Below are 27668 nucleotides of genomic sequence, written 5' to 3' on the forward strand. Positions count from 1 at the left end.
AAATGTTTTAAACTAAAGCAAAACAAAGTGCAACAACTAAAATATGTACTGTGTTGTGTAATTACACACAGCATTGGATAAGCAAGTCTAATCAACATTATCAGTCATTCAAAACTGGATTTAATTTAAAGGGACTACATACTGAGGAAAGCAATTGATAAGAGAGATTGCATTGTTCTCAAAGAAACCATAGGAACACCCTTGCAAATAAGATGTGCTCTCTCTCGTCCCCACAACCACTGGGATGTTAATTTCTGGCACTGCCTCTTTTTTGCATAGCTTTTCTATTGCCAATACTGCAGTAATTATATTTTCAATATAGGTGACTGTTTCAGCTGTCAATATCAGCTGTTACAAATAACAAAATAAAGCTAATGGTACTATCTGAAATTTTTTTAACACACTCCAACAGGTAAAATAAATAATTGGAAACACATTCTGGGGGGGGGGGGGAAGTATTGCAGTACAATGTCTGTTCAAGATGGTTCAACCTTTTGTTAATTTTTTGTGGCATAGTTAAAATATATTATAACATAAATTAGACATGTTACCTGTATCACCAGTGAGTCTTAAAACTGCTACTAAAACAATAATAAATTTATATAGAAATAAGTCTATAATTCTTCTATCAGACATTATATTAAAGGGAGACTGAACCCAAATGTTTTCTTTCGTGATTAAGATAGAGCATTACATTTTAAGCAACTTTCTAATTTACTCCTATTATCATTTTTTTTTTCATTCTCTTGCTATCTTTATTTGAAATGCAAGAATGTAAGTTTAGATGCCGGCCCATTTTTGGTGAACAACCTGGGTTGTTCTTGCTGATTGGTGGATAAATTCATCCACCAATAAAAAGGTGCTGTCCAGAGTTCTGAACCAATAAAAAAGCTTAAATGCCTTCTTTTTTAAATAAAGATAGCACGAGAACGAAGAAAAATTGATAATAGGAGTAAATTATAAAGTTACTTTAAATTACATGCTCTATCTTAATCATGAAAGAACATTTTTGGGTTCAGTGTCCCTTTAAGACTATTTAATTTATAATTATCATATACCTTCTATCATCTTTCCATTCAGCATGCCAGTTCCCTGTAATATGGCTTCTTCTCCTTTCCTGTTCATCTCTTTATAGGCTCTTTTACTTAGCTTACAAATGTGGCTACTTCAATGTTAAATATGTATTATTAAGTTTAACTTCACAAAGAGCAATTATCAATCATCTGTTCACAACACAGTTATTATAAGGCTCATTCTTTATTATTCAGTTTCTCTTAAATATAAAATATGACGTCAAGAAAATATTTAGCACAAAGCCTTTGCTTCAAAAGAGATCTATTTTAGACTAAAAAAGTCAAACAACTAATTCTGAAATGAAGCTTGGTATTCAGGACAATAAACAAGAACTCCCTTAGTGGCATTCACTAAAAATGGTTTATCCATTCCAGTCTCTTCTATTCCCAGGCTATTTACTAAGAAAGGACTTATGAATGGATTTCTGTGTACAGGCTGTATAAAATAACATAAGAGCTACAAAGAGGAGAGACACTTTGCAGTTTTAGTGAGTCTAGAGTGCTGTGTTAAGGAACGTTTCAGTGTATATTTTTCTTTCTCCAGTCCATTAGAATAGCCATGCAATATTTCTCTATTTAATTTTGAGATGTTAAACATTTCAAAATCATTAGAAAATCTAAATATTCTTTGTTTTTGTTTCATATTTTTTTTAGTGGCTTTGCACTACTTTTCCCATAAGCTTCAGGAACAAGGAAGTGCGAGGAACTACTGCTTTTTTGTGGGCGAAGTCCTGAATAGAGGGACGGGGGCTGTGGGTACACCATAAACAGGACAGGGAATGCATTGGGCAGAGTTGGACTGAGTGGGTCATGTCTTGGGTGGGACCGGAGCAGTCAATGGAATCCGGGACATTTTAAGCAGTTTTTTTACATCCTTTTTGGACTTTTCGAATTCAACAGCCACTTAAAAAAAAATCCTTTTTGAACATTATTTCTTTGCTATTGGTACTTTTTTTTGCACATGCTCAGTTCACATACTTATTAACACAATGGGCTTGATTCTAAAAACTTTGCCAGGCCAAATGTCAGGGACTGCCCTTAGTGAAACTCTATAAATGAGTTGCAAGATGTCTCCCATAGAAAGTAACGTAGTTTGCTTGAAAGGTAAGAGGTGCGCTAACTGTAAGGGATATGTTGTTGTTTTCTTAAATAAACATGCTCGCTCTAGGGCAATCACAATTTATGCTTGTCAGGTTAGTGCAACTTTAGCGCTTGTGTAAAGGGTAGGGGAAGAGAAAAATGACACTAAACACAATAAAAATACATTTAACTCTACAGTTACACTCATATTAACACTATGTGATACAAATTAGTTAGATTTTAAAATATTTATAAGGGCTCAAAGATATATGGTATACTACAAGATGTTAGAAATAGAAAAGAGCTACAAAGGGCTTTATCATGTATATTCATACATAGACATGTCTCAATATGTAAATCCAAGCAAAAAAAAACTATTAAAAGAATAGGGAAAAGTATGCTCTTTCTACACATAAAGTTTATATTTTTCAACTTAAAATTGAACTTTTACTAGTTGTAGTTAAAAAAGGCAGCAGAAATAGAAGTTGTATCTAGCGTGCCAGAAAAATAGTTAAAAACACAACTCTGTAACTCTATTTAGGAACGGTGTCCTGTATTGCCCTATATTAGGGTAGATAAGCCACTTTTTTTTACACTAAATATGCTATAAATCCCTTCCCCATCCTTCCCATAATATGTCCCGAATGTTACAACACATAAAAATATCAATTAGTAGATAGTCTGAAATTAACAGAGAGCAGTTAAAATAAACACGAATCCCCTTCAATATGTGTATGCATGTATATATATATATATATATATATATATATATATATGTGTGTGTGTGTGTGTGTGTGCACAGATGTGTTTAATATTTATGTTTTATTGTATATGTACTGTACATATTTAACAATCCAATGTTCTTCACTTACAGGATAATGCACTTTTTATTGTAAATACACATATCTATATGTACCTATATATCTATTCCTATAGATATATAGGTATAGATATGTATTCTATATTAACAGTATCAGATAATTATAGAGAAATATGTATATAATAATAAAAAGTACACTATTTTCTATGTGAAGAACATAGGAATGTAAAATATGCATAACGAGATTCAGGGCTCACAATTTAGGACTAACGTGGTCAGAGAATTGCTATCTTCAATGAAATATTAAATAAAAACTATTAAAATATGTTAATAAAAATTATTAAACATCATCACATATACTGTAAGAATATAGATATATTCTATGGATTATTTTGAATATTTTACAGTATGTATAATAATTTTTATTATTTTTTTTTAATAGTTTAAATGTAATATTTAATTGAAGATAGCAATTCTTCATGTGCGCTAACCTGAACATGCTAGTCCTAAATTGTGAACCCCGATGTGCATTACGCATATTTTACATTCCATATATTTATATATACATATAGCTCTATATATATCTGATATATATCATGTAAAATACATATCTATACCTATATATCTATGGGAATAGATATACCTATACATGTATAGGTATATATAGAAGCACATTTTCATTACTTTTGTCGTGTTCACTTGCTAGTATAGGGTTTTTTCAGTTTGCGCTCTCCATTGAATTCTATGATGAGAGTACACGAACACAGTCATGATATTTGGTTAGCGCGCGTCGAGTTTTGCTTGCGCACAAACTATTTACTTTCAACTTGTTATACAAGCTCAACCTGATGCATGCAAAAAGCTTCTGTCTATAAGAGTTAACGCGTGAGTGGGAGCACAAAGTATCACTCCACTTGTAATCTAGCCCTTTGCTGGGAGACGGAAGTTAGCAGGGAACAGGGGAGCTTAAGTTAAAAATGAAATCTTGGCGCAAATACAAATCAGATTACTCTGCTTGCATCATATAGCATCTTACAATCGCCTCTATTTTTCTATACATTTTATTATCAATGTGAATTTCACAGCATTGTTTTGCATGTGCACTGTAGTTTTAATGTGATTTCTAATGTGCTGCTTAAGCTGTTTCTTTCCCGCACAATTTCAATTCCCGTTTTAATTTTTTCATAAAATATGTTTTTTGCAGAACACTTTTCTTATAATTTTTAATGTGATTAAACAAAACAATTTTTAATGCATATTTTTATTTTAATATTTGATTTATTCATTTTATATGGTTTTTAAATTGAGTTTTTTGTGAGCCCCAGGAATGCTCCCTAGAGAGACACACTTTCTTTAAAGTAAAAACTGCCTTTTTAGAAGTAGGAAACGGACTTCAAAGTACTAGATTTCATATAAAACTTGACAAGCTTTTACACAGCTAAAATAACTGTTTGGATGTTTTAATTTAATGTGCATGTGCAATAATTCCCAATATATGCGTATATATTTTGACTTTTGTCCCTATAACTAATTAAAATAATGTCTAATGAAATGGAATGGCTTACACATGAAGCCAAAAATCACTCAAGCTACATGCAATACTTTTTTACCTTAAATTTTAAATGGTTTGAAATGGCAGCACATATTATTTCAGTTCACTTAAAAAATACATGTAGATAATTAAAGATTGTTTTTAAACCTTTACGGTCAAAAACAAACAATGAAATTAAATTAAAGTCAACACCAAAATTGTTATTGTTTAAAAAGATAGACAATGCATTTATTACCCATTCAACAGCTTTGCACAACCTTCTGCCTGTTTCTAAGCCACTACAGACAGCCTCTCATCACATGCTTTTTTTATTAGCTTTTCACAACAAGAGACTGCTAATCCTTGTGGGCCGTATAGTGAACATTGTGCTCTCTCCCATGGAGTTGTGAAAGACACTGCACTAACTGGCTAAAATGCAAGTCAATAGATAATAAATAAATAGCCATGTGATCCGGGGGCTGTCAAAAGAGGCTTAGATACAAGGTAATCACAGAGGTCAAAAGTATATTAATATATCTGTGTTGGTGATGCAAAACTGGAGAATGGGTAATAAAGGGATTATCTATCTTTTTAAACAATAACAATTTTGGAGTAGACTTTCCTTTTAACTAAAATATAATTTGTTTCTGTATGAACGGGCAGATTCTGTTATATCTGCCTCTCTGCATACAGTATATCACGATAATAAAAATTACAAGCAATTTTTAAATATCCACAGGGTCTGACAAAGACATTGAAGAATGTTTTGTGCGATATTTATCAAAAGGTCTGGTGGACCAGATCCGACAGTGCGGATCAGGTCCACCAGACATCAGTGAATGCAGAGAGCAATACACTCTCGGTATTCAGTATTGCACCAGCAGATTCACAGACAATCGGCCACCAGCAGGGAGGTGTAAATCAACCCGATCGTACTCAATCGCGTTGATTTTCGGCGATGTGTGTCCGCCTGCTCAGAGCAGGTGGACAGGTTATGAAGCAGCGGGCTCGCCAGAAACACAGCCCCTTTGTCTGTACTTATTTTTGTCATGCTTGTCTTCAACCCACATTTTCTGAGACCATGACTGTTAGTACAGGGCATGAAAACTCTGAGAAACCAGGGGCCTTTGCTATTATACTATAGTTTTATGTTCAGTCTGAAAGCATATAGAGAAGCTTATTGGTGCCTATGAATCATGCTTATTCTTGCTAGTCAGTCAATCAAAAGCTTTATGAGATCAACACTAGAGGAGGGATACAAACACGCTCTGAAATAAATTCACCTTTAAGACACTTTTTTTAAATAGTATAGTTGCTTACAATGATGACATTAAATACACTATGATGCATTTAATGGGACTTATCAACATAAGATTAGATAGTATATAATAATTTCTGAAACATGTGAGGATTCTTGTAACATTAACAGTAAAAAAAAGTGTGTGAAAATCCATCCACTATAAAAGCTGGACAATATACTACAATAAAACATATAAATAACAAAAAGCTATCTATTTAGTTGGCTCCCTAAAAATGTAATAACGTAGTAGTAATTAGAACTTTATTTAGAAATCAATGGTATAAACAGTTCTTAATTGTTTTCTTTTTGCTGCTACAAAGCAGATGATGAACATTTTGTTTTGTCCAAACAATTTTCTCAATAATGTTTAAAAACAAAACATAGAAATATACATACAGATACAAGGCAATAATAAGCAGATCCTCAGCTATCATTTTTATAACGTTCAAATACGTTTTTTTTCTGTACAGTTATACAGTAATGTGGTAATGTGTCTCCATCAGAAAGGATAATGATTTAACAGTTTTGAATTACCTCATACATGATTTGTATAGACAAAAAATGATGTGGCATTTTGGATTGTTACAGTTTTTAGATTCATAAATGTCCTAACCTTACCTATATTTAGTCATTTAGTAGCTGTTTATTTACTTTCTTTGGCTCTGTCTTCATTTCCAGAAACATTATTTATGTTGAATTTATGTAACATATAAAAACACTGCATTTAGCATAAACAAAATGCTTTCACAAATGAAATATTATATTCAGTTGCAGTGGCATATTGTGTAGAGAAAGGTCAGCAGATACAGACTAGAGATAAAAGGAATAGCTAAAAAAAAGGGTCAGTTTCCTTAACCTTCTCTGAGGCAATAGGACTGTGGTTCATGAATGACGTCTATACATAGTACAAGAATGCACATGTTTATGTAACCAAAAGGTTTCCCTGCACTGGTACTAAGACGTATTGTAAAAAAGCTCTGATTCCCACAATCACATTCTCATACTATGCTGTTACATTAATATACTGTGGTCTATACAGTTTGTAACCCACTCACTTGAAACCAAATAATCCACAGAGCTAGTGTGACATTCTGACATTAAGTGAAATAAAAAGTATGTTTAATAACATTTTCCATAAATATTATGATATCTTTAATAATAGGGTGCATGTCTGCCTTAGTGGTATCGGAAAAAAAAGCAAAAGCAAACATGCATTTCATATTAAAAGGATATAAAAGTACAAAAATAGATTACTCTCTGTTGGAGTATTTTATTATTGCACTGTTGCTGGCAACTATGCACTTCTGGGTCCTAGCTATGTGCACAGGGTGAGAGGCATATGTGTGTAGCAACCAATCACCAGCCAGTGTCCATTGCTACTTCTGAGCTTATCTAGGCATGAAGGCATAATGTTTATGCTACCAAGAAAATGTAGTTAAATTGGTAACAGAAGTAAATTGAACAGTCTCTGAAAATTGCATCCTCTGTCCAAATCATGAAACTTTAATTTTGACTTCCGTGTCCTATAATTAAAAATATAGATAGTCCTATGTCACATCTAACAATTTCTTGTTATTCCATGGGTTTTATTAAAGGGAACGTTTCGCTGCATTACTTTCAGTACTTTTATGGAAGAATGTCATTTTAAAAATACATGCTTTGTTTTTGTATATTTTTTAAGACATTCCCTGTTTCTACAAACTCTAGTAGTCCCCCCCCCCCCCTGTGCCCCCCACCCCTTCAAGTATTTCTTTTAAAAAGTAAGCTGTGGGCAAAGCAGCCTATCAGAGAATGTTTTGCATGAGCCATATTTAGTGTGTGCATGAAATAAAAAAAAAATAGTCTGAACTTTTGTGCACCATCAGTCAGTGCATGTGTGGCTTACTGCTGTGCATTTCAAAGTTTGCTAGTATGTTGCATTAAAAGATTTGCTAAAGTTTAGTAGTATAGATATTTTTTGTCTGAATATTCAGGGGTGAAGACGCATACAGTGCCCTCCACTAATATTGGCACCCTTGGTAAAAATGAGCAGAAGGCTGTGAAAAATTGTCTTTATTGTTTAACCTTTTGATCTTTTGTTCACAAAAATACTCTGCTCTCATGGATATTAAACAATTGCAAACACAACACAGGTTTATACAAAAATTCGTTATAAGTTTATGTGTGCCACAATTATTGGCACCCCTGTGAATTCACATGAGAAAAATATATTTGAAGTATATTCCCATTGATATTTTACATTTTTTAATACACCTGGGTGACTAGGAACAGGAAATTGTCCAACCATGACTTCCTGTTTCACATGGGTTTAAATATGAGGTAACACATAGGCCAAATTCCCTTAGTCATTCATCACAATGGGTAAGATCAAGGAATATAACTGTGATGTGCAGCAAAAGGTTGTTGAGCTTTACAAAAACAAAATTTATGCTTACCTGAAAAATTTCTTTCCGGGCATGGAGAGTCCATGACTTCATTCCAATTACTAGTGGGATAATCAACTCCTGGCCAGCAGGAGGAGGCAAAGAGCACCCCAGCAAAGCTGTTAAGTGTAACTTCCCTTACCCATAATCCCCAGTCATTCACCTGAAGGAAAATGGAAAAAGAATGTTTCGGTCTGACACAACCTTAAGGAGAAAACCCAACTTACTACGAAGGACTGCCTTATCTGTGTGAAAAATACAGTATGGGGAGTCACACTGCATAGCTGAAGAAATAGCAAGAAGAAACAAAACCTTCCAAGATAACAATTTTATATCGACAACATGCATCGACTCAAACGGAGCCTGCAGCAAAACCTTAAGAACGAGGTTAAGGCTCCAAGGAGGAGCAACAGGTTTAAACACAGGCCTGATTCTGACCAGAGCCTAAACAAAAGCTTGAACATCTGGCAAATCTGCCAGATATTTGTGTAAAAGAATAGACAGTGCAGAAATCTGACCCTTTAGAGTACTGACTGAAAAAACCTTTCTCCAGGCCCTCCTGAAGAAAAGATAAAATGCTGGGAATCCTTACTAGGCTCCAGGAGAAACCCTTAGACCTCCAAGGTGGAAGAGAAGACATCTTCAACAGATCCGCAAACCAGATCCTGTGAGGCCATGCAGGAGCTATTAGAATTACAGATGCTCTTTCCTGTTTGATACGAGCAATGACTCATGGAAGGAGAGCAAACAGAGGAAACAGGTATGCCAGAGAAAAAATCCAATGAACTGCTAAAGCGTCTATCAGAGCTGCCTGAGGAACTCTTGACCTTAAACGGTACCTTGGGAGCTTGGCGTTTTGACGAGACACCATCAGATCCAACTCCAGAACCCCCCACCTGAGGGTTATCATTGAGAACACTTCCGGATGGAGAGCTCACTCCTCGGGATGAAAAGTCTGTCTTCTCAGAAAATCTGCGTCCCAGTTGTCCACTCCTGGATTGTGGATAGCAGATAGGAGACAATCGTGAGCTTCCACCCACTGCAGAATGCAAGTCACCTCCTTCATCACCAAGGAACTCTGAGTTCCTCCCTGGTGGTTGATATAAGCCACTGAGGTGATGTTGTCCAACTGGAATCTGATAAACCAGACTAAAGATAACCGAGGCCAAGCTATCAAGGCATTGAAGATTGCTCTCAACTCCAAGATGTTTATGGGAAGAGAAGACTCCTCCCAAGTCCACAGGCCGTGAGCTTTTAGAGTGCCCCAAACTGCTCCCCAGCCTAACAGGTCATAATTACCCAAGAAGGTCTCAGGAAGCTATTTCCCCGAGCCAGATTGTCCTGTAAAATCCACCACAAGAGAGTCTCATGTTAGGGGATCCAGAACTATCCTCTGCAATAAATCTGAATGGTCTCTGTTCCACTGACTGAGCATGCATAGTTGCAGAGGTTTCAGATGGAATTGAGCAAAAGGAATGATGTCATAAAAAGCAATCATCAGACCAATCACCTCCATGCATTGAGCCACTGACAGAGGAATAGTGACTGGAGAGAAAAGCACAAAGAAAGAAGCTTGGATTTTCTAACATCCATCAGGAAAATTTTCATGGATAGGGAATATATGATTGTCCCTAAAAAACACATCTTTGTAGCTGGAACAAGGGAACTCTTTTCCAGAGTCACTTTTCATCCGTGGGAACTTAGAAAGAACAAAAACATCATGGTATGATATTTTGATAGTTGAGAAGATGATGCCTGAACCAGGATGTTGTCTAGGTAAGGCAACACAGCAATTCCCTGGGATCTGATAACAGCCAGAAGAGACCCAGAACCTTTGTGAATATTCTGGGAGCCATGGCAAGACCAAACAGAAGTGCCACAAACTGGAAATGCTTTTCCAGAAAGGCAAACTTTAGAAACTGCTGATAATCCCTGTGATTGGAAACACGAAGGTATGCGTCCTTCAGGTCTATGGTTGTCATGAACTGACCGTCCTAAACCAAAGGGAGAATGGAACGAATAGTTTTCATCTTGAAGGATGGAACCCTGAGAAATTTGTTGAGGCACTTTAGGTCTAGGATGGGACAGAAAGTTCCCTCATTTTTGGGAACCACAAAGAGATTTAAATAGAATCCTTGTCCCTGTTCATCCATAGGAACTGAAACAATTACTCCCAGGGAGGATAGGTTTTCTACACAGTTTAAAAAGGCCTCCCTCTTTACTTGGTTTGATGATAGTCTTGACAGGAGAAATCTGCCCCTTGGAGGGCAAGATTTCAATCCTATTCTGTAACCCTGGGATACTATGTTCACAGCCCACAGATCTGGGACATCGCGTATCCAAGCTTTCTGAAAAAGAGAAAGCCTGTCCCCCACTTGATCCAAAATTGGACCGGGGCGGACCCTTCATGCTGATTTACAATCAGTGGAAGGCTTCTTGTTCTGCTTCCCCTTATTCCAAAGCTGACTAGACTTCCAGGAGGTCCTGGATTGCTCTGGTTTGGAAGAAGAAGAGGAAGACTTCCATCCCTTAAAATTGCAAAAGGAGCAACAATTAGCATTATGTCGACCTCTAGGTCTATTCTTCTTGTCCTGAGGTAGGAAAGACCCTTTTCCACCCGTAATTTCAAAAATTATTTCCACCAGACCAGAACCTAATAGAGTTTTACCTTTATAAGGTAAAGCCAAAATCTTGGCCTTAGAAGATACATCAGCTGACCAAGATTTTAAACACAGAGCTCTGCGAACTAGAACAGTGAAGCTAGACATTTTAGCTCCCAGTCTAATTACCTGCATGTTGGCATCACAGATAAAGGTATTGGCCAGTTTAAGAGCCTTGATCCTATCTTGGATTTCCTCTATCTTAGTCTCTTCTAATATCAGATCAGACAAGGCATTGCACCAATAAAACACTACTCCCGCAACCGTAGCAATACTTTCCGCAGGTTGGTACTGTATTCCTTGGTGGATGTACATATTTTTTAAGTAAGCCTCTGGCTTCTTATCCATGGAATCCTTAAAGGAACAACTATCCTCTATAGGAATGGTAGTTCTTTTAGCTAGAGTAGAGATGGCTCCTTCTACCTTAGGCACAGTGCGCCATGAATCACGAATGGAGTCAGCAACAGGAAACATCTTTTTAAAAACAGGGGAAGGGGAAAAGGGAACCCCTGGCTTATCCTATTCCTTAGCTTTAATTTCAGAAATCTTGTCTGGAACCGCAGAAACATCCACAGCAAAGGGAGAATCATAAACTCTATTAAGTTTAGTAGACTGTTTAGGGATGACAGCAACCGAAGGAGTAGCTAGAACCACCTTCAGAAGTAACCGGAGCTTAAAACTCAAATTAACTTCCTCAGATTCTGAAGATTTTCCCCCCATTGTGTTAGAGTCTGAGATCTCACCTTCAGAAGCTACTGAAGTATCCTCCTCATCAGTCATTTGGGAAAGGTTAACCAGCACAGATTTAGAGGGGTAAGAAACCTTACTAGCAGAAATATGTTTAGATTTCCTCTTAAGCTTATCCAAAGAAGGGAAAGCAGATAAAGCTGCAGACAATGCAGAAGTTATCTGTGCAGCAAAATCTCCTGGCAAATAAACACCTCCAGGAGGTTGAGAGGAACTGCAAAGCACTGCATGTAAAACTACCATAGCTTGGGTCGTCTGAGGAGAAAGCAGAGGCATATCCTGAACAGCATTATCCTGAGAGATATACAGCTCAGAAGGGAGTCATTTGTCTTTAAATTTTAAGGTCTTAGATAAGCAAGAGGAACAGAATTGCACAGGGGATACAACCTGAGCCTCCAGACAAAGCAAACATTTGTTAAAGAAAATAGATAAAATTTGTCCATAATAACAGAGCTGATTCCCAAATTAATAAATACAAAAACTATTAATATAACCAGTACTATTAAAGTGCAATCACCTTTAGCAGTAAAAAGGAAAAGAATCTTTTAACAAAAAGTTTCCTCACACCTCTATACCTCAACTAGCTGAGGAGTCTTACCGCACCCTGGGTTCACTAGAAAACTGTAAAAGGAACTGTCTAGATGTGGATCTGCTATCAGCGATCAATGACAAAACTAATATAAATGGATTTTGTCTATCCGACTGAAAGTCTAAATGATCGCTATGCTAATTAACTCACTCCGCTCTATATAACTAAAACAGAAGAGTGGATGAGTCATTTGATCATAGAGAGAATGAAAACTGCGCCACAGTAAAAGCATGTGTATCTGAATGCTCACAGAAATTATCAGTTGAACACTCCGTATCTAACAGTAAAACCAGCGATACACTGCCTATGCACAATAAATAATAAATAAGCATATCTACACCCCTTCAGTCAGTCTCTCCTAAATGATAAGGGTAATTAATTAACCTTTTAACGTTCACATTACAGTGCCTGCCAAAAAAACTGCCCCCAAAATTAACCCATCTTAAAAGGTTAAGATTTGTCCCATATGTTAATCCACAAGAGGAAGTAACATCCCAAGTCGTGCTGTCCTTTAATACCAAGAAGGCAAAGGCACTTACCTGTGGATCCAGCTGAAGGGCAGGAACAGCTTATTAGGTGTGATAGCAACTCCACTCTCTATCAGGGACCTAAAGAAAAGTAAAGAACAGAGTAACAAACCCTGGCTTTCTATAAGGGGTAGCAATAATGTTAGAAATAAAGCAAAGACAATCTTGCTGCTTTCTAACTGCTAAAAGCCACCATTACTCTTACTAAAGAGATTGACATGGACACAGCATAACCCCAATCCTTGCTTGCAGGGAAAAGTACCCATAAAAGGATTAAATGTCTTCAGACACCATCTTCGCACATCCTCCATTAACAGAGGCAAAGAGAATGTCTGATTATGGGTAAGGGAAGTTACACTTAACAGCTATGCTGGGGTGTTCTTTGCCTCCTCCTGCTGGCCAGGAGTTGAATATCCCACTAGTAATTGGAATGAAGTCGTGGACTCTCCATGCCATAGGGAAGAAATGGGAATTGGCTATAAGAAAATAGCAAAAGCATTGAAAATGCTAATTTCCATCATCAGGGCAATAATTAAGAAGTTCCAGTCAACTGGAAATGTTATGAATCAACCTGGAAGAGGACATGTGTCTATATTGTCTCAACGCACCATGAAGAGGAAGGTTTGAGTCGCCAAAATATCTCCAAGGATCACAGCTGGAGAATAGCAAAAGTTAGTTGCGTCTTGGAATCAGAAAGTCTCCAAAATTACAATCCGATGTCACCTACATTACCACAAGATGCTAGGAAGGGTTTCAAGAAAAAAGCCTCTACTCTCATCCAAAAACAAACTCAAGCATCTTCAGGTTGCCAGACACTACTGGAACTTAAAATGGGATTGGGTTCTCTGGTCAGATTAAACCAAAATAGAGCTTTTTGGCAATAAACATCAGAGGCTGGTTTTGCACACACAGAGAGATAGCCCTATAGAAAAATACCTCATGCCCACGGTTAAATATGGTGGTGGCTCTTTAATGTTTTGGGGCTGTTTTTGTGCCAGTGGACATTTTGTTAGGATACATGGCATCATGAACTCTATCAACTCTCAACATATATTTAAATGAACACTGATTGCCTCTGCCAGAAAGCTTAAAATGTACCGTGGTTGGATGTTCCAGAAGGATAATGATACAACACATACATCAAAATCAACACAAAAATGGTTTACTGACCACAAAATCAAGGTCCTGCAATTGTCATCCCAGTCCCCTGACTTGAACCCCTTAAAAAACCTGTGGGGTGAACTGAAGAGGAGAGTCCACCAGCGTCGATTTCAAAATTTGAAGGATCTGAAGAGATTTGGTATGGAGAAATGGTCTCAGATCCATTGTCATGTATGCTCCAACATTAGCATGCATTATAAGAGAAGACTCTGAGCTGTTATCTTGGCAAAGGGAGGTAGCACAAAGTATTGACTAAAATGGTGCCAATAATTGTGCCACACATATATGTAACACTTTTTTTTGCAATTGTTTGATATCCATGAGAGGAGAGTATTTTTGTGTATTTTTTGAACAAAAGATCAAAAGGTTAAGCTATAAAAAAAAAAAAATCCCAGCCTTCTTTGCTCATTTACCAAGGGTGCCAATATTAGTGGATGGCATTTAATATTACATTACATTGTCCAAAACCTTTAAAAAAACATACTGAAAGTGCAGACTAAAAATCCTAATAAAAATCTTGTTAATAGTTACTATTGAGATTTGTATTTAAAATACACAGCAAAATGCATATATATATAAGTTAAGTCTGACCTGCAAGTGCCAGCAAATTTTAAAGAAGCAAGCCCACAGTTTTCTATTTCCTGTCTTGTCTCTATTGTACCTCTCCCTGTATGATAAATCTATAGGACTATCCTAGAATAAGCAAATAGTTTGTTATTGAAAAACTTCTAATCCACAGCAGCCAAACAAGCCACATATTTTGTGTGGCTCTCAGTACCAATAAACAGAAGCATTATATTATGGGGGGGAAATTCCACACTTCTTATATGGTAATGAAGCTGTACCATATTTCGTAAATTTAAATGGACATGAAACCCAACATTTTTCTTTTATGATTCAGATAGAGCATACAGTTTTAAAACAAACTTTCCCTATTTACTTCTATTATAACGTGCTTAATTTTCTTGTTATCCTTTGTTAAAGGGCAAGCAGTGCATTATTGGGAGCTTTCTGAACACACATGGTGAGGCAATGACGCAGCCACCAATCTCCAGCTAACTCCCAGAGTAACAGAATTAAATTGGAAAGTTTCAAATGACATGCTCTATCTGAAACATGAAGTTAAAATTTGGGGTTTACCAAAAAATTGTAACTAAAACTGTGATTATAAACATATTTAATTTTGAGGTGTTATCTTTTACATACACATGAGTATAATGTAATGTGGCCCCCAGCCAATCCTATCATTAGTGTCTTCCCTCCATACAAAACAGTTTGGGCCTCTGTTCAAAACTATCATCAAATGTTTATAGGTAGGCTGACCATATTGCCGCTTTAAAAAGGGACACATATGAAAAATACATATGTCAGGGTTCTTATAACAGAACATTATTCAAAGCATTTCTTTAAACAGCCCTGATATGTTTTTTTCATATATGTCCCTTTTTAAAGCGGCAATATGGTCAGCCTATTTATAAGTAACTTGGGGAACGAAGAAATATATCAATCATTTTACAAAATTAGAGTTTAGTTATCAAATAATGTGGCAAGATTCTATATGGAATTATTTCACTTGTAATTGAAAATAAAGTTTGCTGAACACAGTAATAGTCATTAACATTGTTCTAGTCTGTATTTAATGAAAAGGAAGGAAGTTATAAACTCCCCATTCCATGTAAACTAATGTTCCTCTAATTGTTATATTTATTAGGATTCCTATCCTTTGTAGTCAGAACTCAAGTACAATATATTTTATCATGTTTTGTTTGCTAAATAAGATTAAGATTTTTTTTTGCGAGCACAATAAAACATGCTAAATTACCCTAAACTTTAATTGAATATTTAAAAAAAAATCTTTGTTTTAATTAAAGGGACAGTCTTGTCAAAATTAAACTTCCATGATTCAGATAGGGCATGCAATTTTACACAACTTTTATCTTGAAATTTGCTTAGTTTTCTTGGTATTCTTTGTTGAAAGCTAAACCTAGGTAGGCTCGTATGCTTATTTCTAAGCCCTTTAAGGCCGCCACTTATCTGAATGCATTTTGACCGTTTTTAACAGCTAGATGGCATTAGTTTATGTGTGCCATATAGATAACATTGTGCTCACACCCATGGAGTTACTTATTAGAGTCAAAATAACTGCAATAAGAGGGCAGTCTGCAGAGGCTTAGATACAAGGTAATCACAGAGGTAAAAAGTATATTAATAAACCTGTGTTGGTTATGCAAAACTGAGGAATGGGTAATAAAGGGATGATCTATATTTTTAAACAATAAAAATCTGGAGTAGACTGTCCCTTTAATGAAGAATATCTCCATAAGGGTTCCTGTTTTATTATACATTCTAACAGAACAGTTTATTATGTACATTGTACACACAGATTGTTTGTGTGCATTCCTTATTTAGTCTGAATCACATTCACTGCTATGAAATCTTCCAGTAGGTCAAAGTATTTTTGTAAACAACTTAGTATTATTGGCTTCCAGCAATGAATTCAATCACCATAAAAGTATGTTCTTTAATTATTTGTTCCGGAATAAAATAAATTTGTTTTGGATCGTTCTTTTGCTTGTGCTTACCTGGCTATGGTTTTTAAAGCCAATAAACATCCAGATAGTGTACACCAAGGATTCATATTCATAAAGGAAATCGCTTGAGATGTTAAAAATATAGTTGCCTAACAGCAAAGCAAACTAACCTAATATCAACAGTGAAAATTGCATAAAGGACTGTGTACATATCTACCGTAACTAGCCAAATCTTCAAATCAATATGTGCAATAGAGGCATATACAGTTTCAGAAAGCATTTAAATTATTAAGAAGAAACTTAAAGGGACATTCCAGCCAAAATTGGAATCCACATGGATTATTATTATTATTATTATCGGTTATTTGTAGAGCGCCAACAGATTCCGCAGCGCTAGTAACAAAGGCGGAGTACAAAAAAACAGTTATAGGGATCAAATGGGTAGAGGACCCTGCCAAGAGTTGCACTGTTGTAGTCAACTCTTGAGAAGGTGATCAACAAACAGCTGGACTCTTAAGCTTACATGCTAGGGGGGTTCAGGGGATAGCAATGGAGGAGAGGAACTGGTATAAAGAAAGGTTAGCGTAGGTTGTATGCATCCCTGAATAGTAGAGTCTTTAGGGAGCACTTGAAGCTTTTAAAACTAGAAGAGAGTCTTGTGGAGCGAGGCAGAGAGTTCCACAAGATGGGAGCCAGTCTAGAGAAGTCCTGTAAACGGGAGTGTGATGAGGTGACAAGAGAGGAGGAGAGTAGGAGGTCGTGAGCAGAGCGAAGGGGACGGGAGGGAGAGTATCTGGAGATAAGGTCTGAGATGTAGGGGGGAGCAGTGCAGTTGAGGGTTTTGTATGTCAGAGTGAGAATTTTGTGTTTGATCCTAGAGGCAAGAGGAAGCCAGTGAAGAGATTGGCAGAGAGGTGCAGCAGATGAAGAGCGACTTGTAAGGAAGATGAGTCTGGCAGAGGCATTCATTAAGGATTTAAAGGAGCTAGGCGGTAGGTGGGGAGACCAGAGAGGACAGAGTTGCAGTAATCGAGGCGGGAGAGGATGAGAGAGTGGATTAAAATCTTAGTTGTGTCTTGTGTAAGGAAGTGTCTAATTTTAGAGATGTGTTTAAGGTGGAAGCGTCAGGCTTTAGCCAAAGACTGAATGTGAGGAGTGAAAGAAAGATCTGAGTCAAATGTGACCCCGAGACATCGGGCATGCGGGGTAGGGGTAATGATGGAGTTGTCGACCGTTATAGAGAGATTGGGGGTGGAGAGTTTATAAAAGGGGGAAAATAAGGAGCTCAGTTTTGGAGAGATTTAGCTTGAGGTAGTGAGAGGACAATGGATGCATTTCAGTTTTGAATAGAAGCATGTTTGTAATATTCATGTATTAGCATGTGTATTTAAGTATGCACCGTGCACGAGCATTTCAAACACAGCATTTCTTCATAGAACCTATGGTGCTTGTATTGTCTGGTAATGACTCAGTTTGTTAATGTCCAACATGATTCAAGCCCCACTGGCACTCTGAGCATCTGCAGTATTTAAAATGTTGGTGTACTGAGAATATCTAGCTATGCTTCACATGCACTGTGCAGAGAAAAATACAAGCACTAAAACTGTTGTATCTTTTACTAGAAGCATTTTTGCCAGTAAATGTATATTTAATTTACTTGTATAATATTTCTATTCATATATGTAATTCATCTATGTGCATTTACATTTTGACCAGAATGTCCCTTTAACCCCTTAACGACCGAGGACGTGCCAGGAACGTCCTACAAAAAAACACTCTTAGCGACCAAGGACGTTCCTGGCACGTGCTCTGGGGTTTGAAGCTATGGAAGCGATCCTGTTCGCTTCCAGGGTATTGCAGTGATACCACGATATTCAGGCATCACTGCAATACCCTTTTTACCCCACTGATGCAGAGAGAGACACTCTGTGGCCCTCTCTGCATCGGCCATCGATGGGGCCGTTAATTGGTGGGTGGGAGCTGCAATAGCGAGGCGGGTGGGCGGCCCTTCAATGGCGACATCCTTCTGAGATGTCTTGGACCGGATCCTCCAGTGATGCGGAAGCAGCGGGGGTGGCGTGCGCGCATGCGCCGCATTTACCAGCGATCAGTTAGAAAAATTGAAAGGAGGGAGAGGGAGGGTGGTATCAAACGTGCTGGGGAAGGGATCTGGGAGTGGGAGGGTGGGTAGGGTATTGAGGGGGGGGGGGCAGCTACATTACAGAAAATCTAAATTGTTACTTTTAAAAATGTTTTGGGGCAAATTGGGTACTGGCAGACAGCTGTCAGTACCCAAGATGGCTGCAAATAGGTAGAGGGGGGAGGTTTAGTGAGCTGTATGGGGGGATCATGGAGGTTGGGGACTAAGGGGGGACCCTACATAGCAGAATAATTAAAAGAAACAAACAAAAAAAAAAACTTTTATTTTAGTACTGGCAGACTTTATGCCAGTACTTAAGATTGCGGGGACAATTGTGGGGCGAGGGAGGGAAGAGAGCTGTTTGGGAGGGATCAGGGGGTGGGATGTGTCAGGTGGGAGGCTGATCTCTACACTAAAGCTAAAATTAACTCTGCAAGCTCCCTACAAGCTACCTTATTAACCCTTTAACTGCTGGGCATAAATTCATGTGTGGTGCGCAGCAGCATTTAGCGGCCTTCTAATTACCAAAAAGCAACACCAAAGCAATATATGTCTGCTATTTCTGACAAAGGGGATCCCAAAGAAGCATTTACAACCATTTGTGCCATAATTGCACAAGCTGTTTGTAAATAATTTCAGTGAGAAACCTAAAATTTGTGAAAAAGTTTGTGAAAAAGTGAAGAATATTTTTTATTTGATCGCATTTGGCGGTGAAATGGTGCATGAAATATACCAAAATGGGCCTAGATGTTGTCTACTACACTACATTAAAGCTAAAATTAACCTTACAAGTTCCCTAATTAACCCCTTCACTGCTGGGCATAATACACGTGTGGTGCGCAGTGGCATTTAGCGGCTTTCTAATTACCAAAATACAATGCCAAAGCCATATATGTCTGCTATTTTTGAACAAAGGGGATCCCAGAGAAGCATTTACAACCATTTGTGCCATAATTGCACAAGCTGTTTGTAAACAATTTCAGTGAGAAACCTAAAATTGTGAAAAAATTAACGTTTTTTTTTTTATTATTTGATCGCATTTGGCGGTGAAATGGTGGCATGAAATATACCAAAATGGGCCTAGATCAATACGTTGGTTGTCTACTATACTACACTAAAGCTAAAATTTACCCTACAAGCTCCCTACAAGCTTCCTAATTAACCCCTTCACTGCTGGGAATAATACATGTGTGGTGTGCAGCGACATTTAGCAGCCATAATTGCACAAGCTGTTTGTAAATAATTTCAGTGAGAAACCTAAAATTGTGAAAAATCTAAAAATATATACAGTATATATATTTGATCGCATTTGGCGGTGAAATGGTGGCATGAAATATACCAAAATGGGTCTAGATCTATACTTGGGGTTGTCTACTACACTGCACTAAAGCTAAAATTAACCCTACAAGCTCCCTACATGCTCCCTAATTAACCCCTTCACTGGTGTGCATAATACACGTGTGGTGCGCAATGGCATTTAGCGGCCTTCTAATTACCAAAAACCAACGCCAAAGCCATATATGTCTGCTATTTCTGAAAAAAGGGGATCCCAGAGAAGCATTTACAACCATTTATGCCATAATTGCACACGTTGTTTGTAAATAATTTCAGTGAGAAACCTAAAATTTGTGGAAAAGTTTTTGAAAAAGTGAACGATTTTTTTTATTTGATCGCATTTGGCGGTGAAATGGTGGCATGAAATATACCAAAATGGGCCTAGATCAATACTTTGGGTTGTCTACTACACTACACTAAAGCTAAAATTTACCCTACAAGCTCCCTACATGCTCCCTAATTAACCCCTTCACTGCTGGCCATAATACATGTGTGGTGTGCAGCGGCATTTAGCGGCCTTCTAATTACCAAAAAGCAACGCCAAAGCCATATATGTCTGCTATTTTTGAACAAAGGGGATCCAAAAGAATCATTTACAACCATTTGTGCTATAATTACACAAACTGTTTGTAAATAATTTCAGTGAGAAACCTAAAATTGTGAAAAATAAAAAAAAAAAAAGAAAATTTGATCGCATTTGGCGGTGAAATGGTGGCATGAAATATTTCAAAATGGGTCTAAATCTATACTTGGGGTTGTCTACTAAACTACACTAAAGCTAAAATTAACCCTACATGCTCCCTAATTAACCCCTTCACTGCTGGGCATAATACACGTGTGGTGCGCAGTGGCATTTAGCGGCCTTCTAATTACCAAAAAGCAACGCCAAAGCCATATGTCTGCTATTTCTGAACAAAGGGGATCCCAGAGAAGCATTTACAACCATTTGTGCCATGATTGCACAAGCTGTTTGTAAATAATTTCAGTGAGAAACCTAAAGTTTGTGAAAAAAATTGTGAAAAAGTGAACGATTTTTTTATTTGCTCGCATTTGGCGGTGAAATGGTGGCATGAAATATACCAAAATGGGCCTAGATCAATACTTTGGGATGTGTTCTAAAATATATATATATATATATATATATATATATATATATATATATACATGTCAAGGGATATTCAGGGATTCCTGAAAGCTATCAGTGTTCCAATGTAACTAGCGCTAATTTTGAAAAAAAGTGGTTTGGGAATTGCAAAGTGCTACTTGTATTTATTGCCCTATAACTTGAAAAAAAAGCAAAGAACATGTAAACATTGGGTATTTCTAAACTCAGGACAAAATTTTGAAACTATTTAGCATGGGTGTTTTTTGGTGGTTGTAGATGTGTAACAGATTTTGGTGATCAAAGTTAGAAAAAGTGTGTTTTTTTCCATTTTTTCCTCATATTTTATAAAAAAAAATTATAGTAAATTAACAGATATGATGAAAATAATGGTATCTTAAGAAGGTCCATTTAATGGCGAGAAAAACGGTATATAATATGTGTGGGTACAATAAATGAGTAAGAGGAAAATTACAGCTAAACACAAACACAGCAGAAATGTAAAAATATCCTTGGTCCCAAACGGACAGAAAATGAAAAAGTGCTGTGGTCATTAACACCTTAATGACCGACGACGTACGCCATATGTCCTCAAAATAAATACAGTTAATGCCTGAGGACGTATGGCGTACTTCGTCGGTTTGGAAAGCAGCTGGAAGTGATCCTGATCCAGCTGCTTTCCAGTTATTGCAGGATGCCTCGATATCGAGGCATCCTGCAATAACAATTTTTACCCCTCCGGTGCAGAGAGAGCCACTCTGTGGCCCTCTCTACACTGGACATCGATGGCCGTATTCGTTGGTGGGTGGGAGCTGCAGTGGGAGGCGGGTGGGCGGCCATCGATGGGTTCTGAGCCTGAGAGGGGGGCGGGATCGGGGCCAGCTCCTATGCATCCCATTCTTGCTTTTTAAATAAAGATATCAAGAGAACGGAGAAAAATTGATCATAGGAGTAAATTAGAATGTTGTTTAAAATTGCATGATCTAGCTGAATCATAAATGTTTAACCTTGATTTTACTGTCCCTTTAACATGAATATGTTTTAAAAAAAAGAGACCCCAGAGACGCCTACTATTGTAGTTCACAGTTGGAAGCAAATACTAATCTTTTTTCGTCTATTTTCATATACACCCATGAAACACCCATGTTCAGCCCATTTTACGAAAAAACAACAATTACGCTTCGTATTTTATATTTATAAGTACAAATTTCTATGTGTTTTTTGCACATCCAGTGCACTTAAATTAAGATTTACACTGTGCATATTTAATAGGATTTATTCCTGTGTAATTTACATACAAATCTTTGGTGAAGTTTTGTTATGCTATTTGACGCACCTTAACAACACAATTTTTCCTGGGTATTTTTGTGCGATTCATTTTGTATTATTTTTAAACTACGGTTTTCAATGTGCACTTTTGTAATGTATGCATCACCTTCCCATACGAAAATGTAGTATACGCCCCTCAGCGAGACACCCTGTTTTCATGTTAAAAAGTGTCTTTATATCATTCCACAAAGGGAAGCGAGCATTCTTAAAGAATCTCACCAGCCCAGAAAGCTTTATAGAATTTGGCCCCATAGTGATAGAGTTTAACCATAGAATTTCTTGGCATTACAAGTTGAAAGTAAATGCGTTCGCTCGAGCACAATTTAATTTAATATTCGTTGGGTTAGTGCAACTGAAGACATAGGGGTAGATTTATTAAGCAGCGGATGCTGCAATTTACCCCCGAAGATTACGGCTCGCCAGAAACGTAAGTTAAGAATCAGGTGGTAGACAGCAATCACCCCGATCCGATCCGATCCGATCGGGATGATTGACACCCCCTGCTAGCAGCCGATTGGCCACGGATGTGTAGGGGGCGGAATTGCACAAGCATTTCAGCAGAAATACGCTGTCGGCATTTGGCGATGTCAGCAGACATGATTCGCTACAGAGAATCATGTCCGCCCACCATTTGATAAATCGGCCCCGTAGAATAAATGGCTAAGGCTAAAATAAAAGTTGCATTAAATACGACATATGTGTTATTATGAGTGTAACTGTACTGTTAAATGTATTGTTGATGTGTTTTGTGCAACTTTTTTGTCTCGCGTAACAGTTAACCAGAACTCTGAAGTCGCACTAACCCGACGCGCATTAAATTTGATTGTGCTTGTAATAAACAAGTTACTTCCACCGCACGCAAAGATATACCCCTTTATCACTTGCTTGCAACAATTAGCGCGCCACTCGTAATCTAGCCCATAGTAAGTTTCATTAATAAGACAGTTATAGCTCCTCTGCATTTAATTTGAGAGGCTCTTGCGCTTTTTGTGGGACTGACATTGTGTTATAAAACAGAGCAGTACCATGGCCTTTTTCAAAAGCTCTAAGTTACTTGTATGCTTCTAAATGTAACCATCTGTTGATCTCCATAAATTATTTTATTCTAAAATGTACAAGTTCCTTCTATATTTTAGAACAGTGTTGTTAAAAAGGCTAGGTCACTCCACACTTGCAACTCCTTAGTCCTTTCTTTCTTCTTTATTAAAAGTTTTCTGAAACCTTTGTTTCTTTCATAATAGCACCATGGAATAAGTTATGCATTATAAATAAATAAATACATAAATAATATTAATATTATAAAAACAAAACACTTTCCTGCCTTTCTCAAATTAGCCTCTTCCTTTACCTTTCACAGGCTAATACATCTCAAGAGAAGCCAAGGCCATTTAAAGGGACATACAAGTCGTTATTAAAGAGTTCTCTATTAGATGATTCTTCTATGAAGGTAAGTTCTGGGAGGTTTTGTCTTGTTAAACTAGAAAAGCTAGGAAATATATTTTTACTTTGGTCCAGTTTCATTCCCTCAGCAGGAACTCAAACTATGTACTCCATATTGCCTTCAGTGTTGACTATTGCTTTTTCTCTGGAAATAAGCTTCACCAAACAGCAAATCAAACCTATCTTCTAGTGAGTTAAACTAGAAACAGCTGTCCAGAAGTGTTGGGTTTTATTTTCTTTCTGCACCTACCCCATAAAGGGGAACACAGTATTGGAATAAAAAAGCATGTCATATTGTATTTCTAATTTGCAAATCTTACCCAGAGCTCTTTGGTGCATTGGTAACAATGTATGCAAAATACTTTTGGGTAAAGCAAGTGGCAATACTTGCCTAGATTTCCTAATTTTTTATACAATATTTTTATGACTCTTATTTTTATGAAATGGATTATTTTAATCTTGCTTTTAAGTCACCCAGATTAAGTATTGCTTTTTCAAGTCTGTCTAAAAATATGGCACAAGCTTGAAACAACAATGCCGAGAAGAAAGTTTTTGCTGTGCCAGATACTGCTATGTTAAATACTCCTATCCAAGCCCTTTATCTATAGGATATATAGTTTACAGGTGCCTAGGGCATAAATGTTGTATTCTGGATGCTCGTTAAGGTTTATAATCTACTAATCTAGTACAGCACATAGAACCTATTTATCTGCTAGTGTTCTCCATTTACATGTCAGTATTCCGAATCTATCTAGGTAAATCAATTCTCATCAAACCCAGATTCCACTTCCTTAGACTTAGGCCATATGTATTAACCGGTGTGTGGACAAGCTTCTCAATTTAAGAAATTGTCTGCACAATTTAGCTGCATACAGGGAGCAAATCTGTTTGTCCGCTGGCCCGTATGCATCATTACACACTCCGATGAGTGGGTAATGACAGCCCCTTCTCGAGGGTCTGTCAATTACCCTATCAAGCGAGTTTGGTGTGATTTCGCTTCGCCACCTCAGAGGTGGTATAAAGAGTAAGGAGCGATCTACTAACCACATCTTCTTACAGTGCGGGAAGCAAGCTCGCATGTGCGAACCTGCCCTGCAAGGGCTCTGGAGCAGTTTACTGCTTCGTACATGGAACCCATAATGTTTTCCATTGATAGGGGCATAATTCAATTTCTCCATTAGTAATGTAAGTGCTGTGGACAAGGTTTGTTTTGGAGCATTATGTTGGGAGCTGGCAGTGAGCTCCTGTCTTCACATGCACTTGTATATAATTAAAGAGACATTGCTGGTACTAACAGTTGAATAATTCAATTTCTTGCCTGTGATTTTAAAGTTCATTAGTCCCCCTCATACAAAGTGGTGGACATCAGAAGAAAGAGTCGCCTGTTCCTTTGTCGTGCACCTACGTTTATAGAACGTAATTGGTGCACAACAAATACATGGAAATAAAACTAATAATACAGACATGCATTCCAGTGGAAGTACTACGTTTGCATTTGTTTCATCGCTAATGAAAATAGGTTAATTGTTAATCATTTAAAGTGTTATGGTTACTTTTGCATAAGCCATTATTAAGAGAATTGCAACATACAAATGCAGATGAATATAATTACATAAACTGTGCTAACAGAATGTGTGGGCGAAAAATCATTTATTTTTGCTCTAAACCGTGCACATTATATTGCAGTTAAATTTAAAATCTTATATTCATACTTTGTAAAATACTCTTGGGACAAGATCATATTTTATCTGCAAAGTTAACAACTGGTAGTTACAAAAAATATTCTCTATTAAAGGGATAGGAAGGTCATTAAACTGATAGTAAAGTCCAAATTAAACTTCCATGATTCAGATAAAGCAAATAATTTTAAAGGGACATAAAACCACAAATTTTTCTTTCATGATTTAGGTAGAACATAGCATTTTAAACAACTATCCATTTCACTTCAATTATCAAATTTGTTTAATTTTCTTGGTATCATTTGTTGAAGGAGCAGCAATGCACTACTGGTTTCTAACTGAACACATGGGTGAGCCAATGACAATCAGTATATAGATGCAGCCACCAATCAGCAGCTAAAACCTAGGTTCTTTGCTGCTCCTGAGCTATCCTAGATAAACCTTTCAGCAAAAGATAACAAGAGAAGGAGCAAAATTAAATAATAGAAGTAAATTTGAAAGTTGTTTAAAATTGTATTCTCTATCTAAATTATGAATGTCTAATTATGACTTTACTGTCCCTTTTAACAACTTTCTAATTTACTTTTATCATCAAATTTGCTTTTTTCTCTTATTATTCTTAGTTGAAAGCTAAACCTAGGTGTAGGCTCATATGCTAATTTCTAAGCCCTTGAAGGCCACCTCTGCATTTGTCAGTTTTTCACAGCTAGAGGGCGTTAGTTCATGTGTTTCATATAGATAACACTGTGCTCATGCATGTGAAGTTATTTAATAGTCAGCACTAATTGCCTGAAATGCAAGTCTGTCAAAAGATCTGAGATAAGGAGGCAGTCAGCAGAAGCTTAGATACAAGGTAATTACAGAGTCAAAAAGTATATTTCTATAACAGTGTTGGTTATGCAAAACTGGGGAATGGTAAATAAAGGGATTATCTATCTTTTTAAAAAATATTTTTTTTTTGGTGTTTACTATCCCTTTAAACTTGCATGAATCAGAAAGAGCATGTTATGTTAAAGGGACAGTTTACACCAGAATTTGTATTGTTTTAAAAATTAGATAATCCCTTTATTACCCATTCCCCAGTTTTGCATAACCAACACAGTTATATTAATACACGTTTTACCTTTGTGAATATCTTGTATCTAAGCCTCTGCAAACTGCCCCCTTATTTCAGTTCTTTTGACAGACTTGCAGTTTAGCCAATCAGTGCCTGCTCCCAGATAACTTCACGTGCACGAGCACAGTGTTATCTATATGAAATACATGAACTAACACCCTCTAGTGGTGAAAAACTGTTAAAATGCATTCTGAAAAGAGGTGTCCTTCAAGGTCTAAGAAATTAGCATATGAACCTCCTAGGTTAAGCTTTCAACTAAGAATACCAAGAGAACAAAGCAAAATTGGTGATAAAAGTAAATTGGAAAATTGTTTAAAATTGCATGCTCTATCTGAATCATGAAAGTTTATTTTTGGCCTAGACTGTCCCTTTAAGACACTTTTTCCATTTTAAAATGTATTTTGTTCGCTTGGTATCCATTGTTGAAAAAGTAAAATGTAAAGATCCTACCCTAGTGGGAGCTTTCTGGTGATTGGTGCCTGCAGACATCTGTCTATCGGATATGTTCAGCTAGCTTTCAGCAGTGCATTGCTGCTCCTTCAACAAATGATATCAAGAGAATGAAGCAGATTTATAATAGAAGTAAATTGGAAAGTTTTTTTAAATTGTATGTTCTTCTGAATCCTGAAAAAAATGGGTTTCACGTCCCTTTAAACCTATGAAAATATTGTTCTAGTCTGTTAATCATTTTTGGTTCTCACCAGGATTTTTTTACTGACCATGGTTGCTTTTGACAAGTATCTGCATAATTGTCAAAGGTAGCACTTAACCCTTTACATGATAGACTGAACAGTGACATTGTCCGCTGCATTACCTGTGCACTAGATGCCATGGGCAGAGACAAACTGGTATACAAAGATGTGTTGGTACTGATCATTTTAGTTTGTGTACTTAAAAGAGGAAAAAAATATCTATTCATCCGCTGGCCTGTATGCATGATTACACAATTCATGTGTGTGTAATGCCCACACGTGAGAGAAGGGGCAGTCAATCACAGAGAGAGAGCAAGCTCTCTGTGATTTATCTTCGCCACCTCAGTCATTTTTACATTAAAGTGATGGTAAACTCTACCCTTTTTGAAATG

The 27668-nt window shown here is 37.0% G+C and overlaps 1 protein-coding gene across 2 annotated transcripts in view; it reads left to right on the forward strand.

The window, feature by feature from the left end:
* HDAC7 (histone deacetylase 7) overlaps positions 1–27668 on the forward strand; it is a 603789-nt gene that overhangs the window by 61558 nt on the left and 514563 nt on the right. For both annotated transcript variants that reach the window (XM_053708257.1, XM_053708258.1), the window contains exon 2: positions 23706–23795. The gene's annotated coding sequence lies outside the window, so the exon portion shown is untranslated. The remainder of the gene's footprint in view (positions 1–23705; positions 23796–27668) is intronic.

The sequence above is a fragment of the Bombina bombina genome, chromosome 3 (genome assembly GCF_027579735.1).
Source record: "Bombina bombina isolate aBomBom1 chromosome 3, aBomBom1.pri, whole genome shotgun sequence".
NCBI lineage: Eukaryota > Metazoa > Chordata > Amphibia > Anura > Bombinatoridae > Bombina > Bombina bombina.